The sequence below is a fragment of the Mesoplodon densirostris genome, chromosome 2, assembly GCF_025265405.1.
Source record: "Mesoplodon densirostris isolate mMesDen1 chromosome 2, mMesDen1 primary haplotype, whole genome shotgun sequence".
NCBI lineage: Eukaryota > Metazoa > Chordata > Mammalia > Artiodactyla > Ziphiidae > Mesoplodon > Mesoplodon densirostris.
Genome location: NC_082662.1, coordinates 150,351,091 through 150,356,610, shown reverse-complemented (window position 1 = coordinate 150,356,610; position 5,520 = coordinate 150,351,091). Strand labels below are relative to the sequence as shown.

The 5,520-nt window shown below is 41.3% G+C and overlaps 1 pseudogene; it reads right to left on the bottom strand.

The window, feature by feature from the left end:
* Positions 1 to 332: 332 nt before the first annotated feature.
* LOC132476537 (F-box only protein 3-like) lies at positions 333 to 1,920 on the bottom strand (annotated as a pseudogene).
* Between the last annotated feature and the right edge of the window lie 3,600 nt (positions 1,921 to 5,520).

Sequence of the window (5,520 nt, the reverse complement as noted above, 5' to 3'; positions counted from 1 at the left end):
TATGTTTTTGGTTTTTTGGCTGCAAGCCATGTGGGATCTTAGCTCCCTGACCAGGGTTCGAACCTGCACCCCCTGCACTGGAAGGCGAAGTCTTAACCACTGGACTGCCAGGAAAGTCCCTTCACATCACCTTTAGCATTTGTTATTCTCCAATAGTGACTGTCTAACTGACAAGCCTTCTCAGGAAGTGTGTCTTTTGACATTTCAGTCCTGATTCGGTATGTGAAGAAATAGTGGGTTGGGTGTACAGAGCTGAGTTCCTGCAGAAACGATGTGGAAACTGAAACTGTAATATCCCCAGTCATTGCTACACACTCTGGATCATAAACGTATCTGAAAATTTGGTCTCTGATGATAGGGAAGCCACCTGATACAACATTGTTGACATAAGAAGTAAACCAGTCAGTAAAAGTAGCACCTATGATAAACATGTTAGTAGCAGCTGGACTCCGAGCCATTTGGTCAGACATTTGGTAGTGAGGTAGGAGATAGATGGGCCCCTGGGCTGGACAGCTGGTATTTGTCAAGTGGAGTAAAACTGAAGCTTTGTTCTCACGCAGACGCTCCAAGGACAAAGCTAGTGGCAGAAGCTGAGCTCTGCTGAAGTAAAGAGATAAGATGACCACTCCTGAGGTCAAGGAAAACTTCCCTGTCTGCACATGCTCAGTAAGCCTCCTTGGGGGTCAAAAAGGGAGGGTATGCCACCCCATAGTAAGTGTGGACATACCCCCCACAGGCCTCTGGGGTGGGATCCACCTTAGCAAAAAGTTGTGCACGCATGTTGGTGAGGGTCCTAGGGCAGGTCAGGTGTGAAGAAAGAAACAAGAAAATTGGCCAAAGGTAAACAAAAACCCGGAAGGACTGTCCTATATAAGTGATTTAAATCACTTCTTTATTGTGCTACTCATTTAGGACGCCCATACTCTTTCTCTCAGGATGTGTATTTCTGCCTTGCTTCTGACTTAAATAAAAAAACTGCTTCTCTGTGTGCTCACCCACATGTTATGTTGTATCTCTAATGATAAACTTTGTACCTGTTTTTACAATTTTTGCCTCCTTCAAATATTTTTGCTTTCAAACGGGAAAGAGCCAGGGCCACTTTGCTGCTAGCCTCTAGTGCCTGGTGGTCTAGTGGCTAGGATTCCTGGTTTTCAACTCAGGCTACGCATGTTCAATTCCTGGGCAGAGAACTAAGATCTCTCTTCAGGACCACTCATTGCTGTCTCTCCAAGATCAGTAGAAGACATCATTTTTGTTTCAGCCCTTCCACTGCTATGTACCGACTCAAACCAGTATGTATGCAAAAAGTTAAAGGGAGAAAATATTTCAGTCTCTGTCTCTTCTGGAAGCCTCCAGCAGCTGTATAGATGTCTAACAAATCCTCAGAGAGATAGTGATTAGACAGCACCATGCTTCCCAACAACCCAGGAACCACTAACTTCTGCCCATTGTGGAGATGATAGTAACATCGATAATCATCTGGAAGTGTGAAGCCCATCTGAGCTTCTGCAGCATCTAGGTCTTCCTCTTGAGCACTCTCTTTCAGAGAGAAAACCATCTGGACATCTGGGTTACAAATATTTCTTGAGATCATCCAAGGCCTTTGTAATAGCAGCATAATGGTCAATATATCTTCCTATATCAGAAATGTATCAGTGAAGAGGGATTTCCAACACTGGTTCTTCTGTGTTTTCTCTTCCTCAGGTATCAGCCAGTATTTTTTGCAATGTCTTCTCCACAGCGGATCATGACTTGATAGCTAAGTCTTTAACTGACATAGTAACAATTGATTAGGTCTCGGTAGTCCAAGAAGGATAAGATGAGGAGCAGGGGATCGGTGGGCAGTGATTCCAGGGTCAGGGGCGCTGACTGGTCTTCATGGCCGCCATCTTGCCTGGCTCCTTGCAGGCCTGGCTCCATGCCCCGCCCCTCCCAGACCCCGCGGCCACCACCCGCCTCCATGGCATTTGTAAGCTGTGCATTCTATCCATGATGTGTATCAGGTGGAGGTAGCTTGTCATTAGCTCCAAAGCCCTAGAAATCTTTTTGTCTCTAAAGAGGCAACATATAAGTGAATACTGTTGTGAATACCCAAGTGAATCAGTAAGCAATTGTGATATGATGGAATCTGCCACTGATTCCTGATATAAAATTGTGCAAGGGAAAGAAACTAACATTTATTGGGAACCAGATACTGTAAGTACATTTACATAATTAAGTCCAAACTACAGTTTTGCTGAGGTTACATATTAGCAATCTGATTTTCAGAAGAAAAAATTGAAGCTAAGGGATTAATCATCAATTTGCCTAGAGTCACGTAGCTGGTACAAGGTGGAGCTGACATTGAAATAGAGCTCTTAAAACATTTAGGCCACTGAGGATCATGCCTGCCTTTATCATAGTTCAGTAATCAACTGAACTCTTGGCTCAAGAATATACCTTAAATGCCAAGATCAAGTAGCAAATGGATGTGGTATTGGATAATCTACGTCTATTTCCTCTGAGGTACCCAAAGTTAGAACACAGTTATTTTGTGGTCCCTTCCTCTGTACCTAGTTCAGTGATGGTCAGTAAGTCTCAGGAATCTGACTGCTCCAGTACTTCTTTCTTATGTAGTCTCAGAATTTCTGATAAAAAGGAGTTAATACTTACTAGCCACAGATTTATAGTTCTAGAACCACTGACTTAGATCATCTAATAATCTTACTTTTAATTTTTAACACACATACTACTCTAACGGGAAAAAAAAATTGACCTTACCAAAATTCATTGCAAGACATACTTCTTAGACAAGACAGTAATGAGGCAATGTCTGGTTCCTGTTAAAAGTGAAAAATAAATGATTCATAACCCAAACAAAAGTATAGACTTTATCATAAACATCATTACCCAATGCATTGTCAGTAGAACATGCTATGAGAAATATGAAATTAGACCTTTCTTTATACCTTAATTTAATTTAGTCATCACTCGAATCCTTCCTGACAGTTTAGAATCCAACCTATTTTAAAGTGGCTAGAGAAAGAGAGATACATACTCACACCTGGAAAGAGTTGCCGTATTTATCCAAAGTTCACACCAGGAAGGGACCAGTGTGTTGTTTGTTTTGTTCATAGTTATATAGTTTTATCTCCATAGACGTTTGAATTTCATGCTCAGAATTAAAAGTAGTAAAGTGCCAACAAACATCAGTGTTTCTGAGAAAGCTATGTAAGATTTCAAATCTAAATGTTGCAAACATTATTCCTTTCTTCCTTGTTTGTCTTAATCTGTTTTCCCTTCCCGTGGAAACTAACTTTTGTTTTGAAATCTGACATAGTAATAGATTGTTGCAAAGGAAAACAGGAGAAAACAAATATTGTTTTAAAAATTGCTTATATGCCTGAGTATAATGTGTTTATTATTTTTAAGCCAAGCATTTGTTTTACTTGTTTGGAAAAATAAACTCTGTGCCACAGTGCATTGCCTGCTAGTATCTTATAGAGCCATGTATGGCTGGTCAGTTATTTTGGGGGGTGATGGGTGGAGGATAAGAATCTCATGCAAAAGACATATATAGGGTAGCATAAAATGAAATTTACTTTTCAGTAAGAGTCTGAGGGGCAGCCTGACGTAATGGAAAAAATCCTGGATTCAGAGCCAGGAGATCTGTGTAAATGAGAGGTGGTTGTGTTGGATTTCACTTTGAAATATTCTGTGACAGGAAATGGTCTTGGGAGAGGAAGGAAGAGGGACTTCTGGAGCTTCAGAGTGGGACCATGAACATTAAACAGAAAGGATAGCTCTGGACAAGGCTGTGTGATGTCCTGTCCTGTGGAAAGACTATTACTTGGGGAGAACTGGGCATGTGAATGAACCTGAGGATGTGACCTTGGAACCCTGTCTGGTTTTGGTGGGGAGTATGCTTGGTTAAGTGCAACCTAATTTCTTCCTGGAATCATCCTTGCTTGTCTCTTTAAAGACTGTGAGGCCAGTCGGGGATCTATACTCTGCTGGTGGAAGTAACTGGAACCAGAGATTCAGGTGACATCACCTGGGAAATAAACGTAGGTTGAGAAAAGGAGAAAATCCAAGGTCACCCCAAAGTTCAGAGCTTGAGTAGAAACAGAGGAGCTCAAGAGTGAAAAAAAAAAAAGTCCGGTGAGGTAAGAAGAAAATTAGGAGAGTGGGTGACACTAAGGCCAAGAGAGGAAAGTGTATCAGGAAGTAGGAGTTGGTCAATAAAGCTACATGTTGCTAAAAGTCTCAGTAAGATGGAGGCTCAGGTGTGTCCATTAGGTTTGGCAACATCAGGTTATCGGTGACCTGACTAGAAAATGGAAGAATCAGAAGCTTGACTGGAGTGATCAAGATGAGATTGGGAGGTAAGAAAGTGGAGACAGGAGGTATAACTACTCTTTTGAGGTTTTTGCTATATAGAGAAGGAAAGAAATGTGGTGAAAATTAGAGGGTACTTTGGGTCAAGGGAGGGTGATTTTTAAGACCAGATAAACTAGATCAGATGAGACGGATTCAGAAGAGTGGAAAAAATGGATGATGCCGGAGAGAGAAGGCAAAACTGCAAGGTAATGAAAGGATGTGGATCAGGAGATCCCAGTGGAGCAGGTGGGCTTTTTTTTTTTTTTTAGAAGAATAGACACAACTAAGTAATGTCAGGAAGGAAGGTAGAAATAATAGGTACAGAAGAAAGTAGATAAACAGAAAGACAAGGGAACACCATTTAAATTGCTTCTTATTCCTCAGGAAAATATGAGGTAGGGTCAAGGGCTAAGGTGATGTTTGAAGAGAGAGGAGGAAGTATGTAATAGTTGTCTACGAGAGTTGGAAAGCAATGTACTGGGGAAGTGTAAGTAGAGTATGTGTCGGGAAGTATCAGGTAACCATTTGTGACTCTGAGTCATGAATTTATTGTGGAACTAATTAGGGGTATTAAATAGTTTTCTTTTTTGTGTGTGTGTGTTAGTTTCTGCTTTATAACACAGTGAATCAGCTATACATATACATATATCCCCATATCTCCTCCCTCTTGCGTCTCCCTCCCTCCCACCCTCCCTATCCCACTCCTCTAGGTGGTCACAAAGTACCGAACTGATCTCCCTGTGCTATGCAGCTGCTTCCCACTAGCTATTGATTTTACATTTAGTAGTGTATATATGTCCGTGCCACTCTCTCACTTTGTCCCAGCTTACCCTTCCCCCTCCCCCTGTCCTCAAGTCCATTCTCTAGTAGATCTGCATCTTTATTCCTGTCCTGCCCCTAGGTTCTTCATAACCTTTTTTTTTTTTTTAGATTCCATATATATGTGTTAGCATACGGTATTTGTTTTTCTCTTTCTGACTTACTTCACTCTGTATGACAGACTCTAGGTCCACCCACCTCACTACAAATAACTCAATTTCATTTCTTTTTGCGGCTGAGTAATATTCCATTGTATATATGTGCCACATCTTCTTTATCCATTCATCTGTCGATGGACACTTAGGTTGCTTCCATGTCCTGGCTATTGTAAATAGAGCTGCA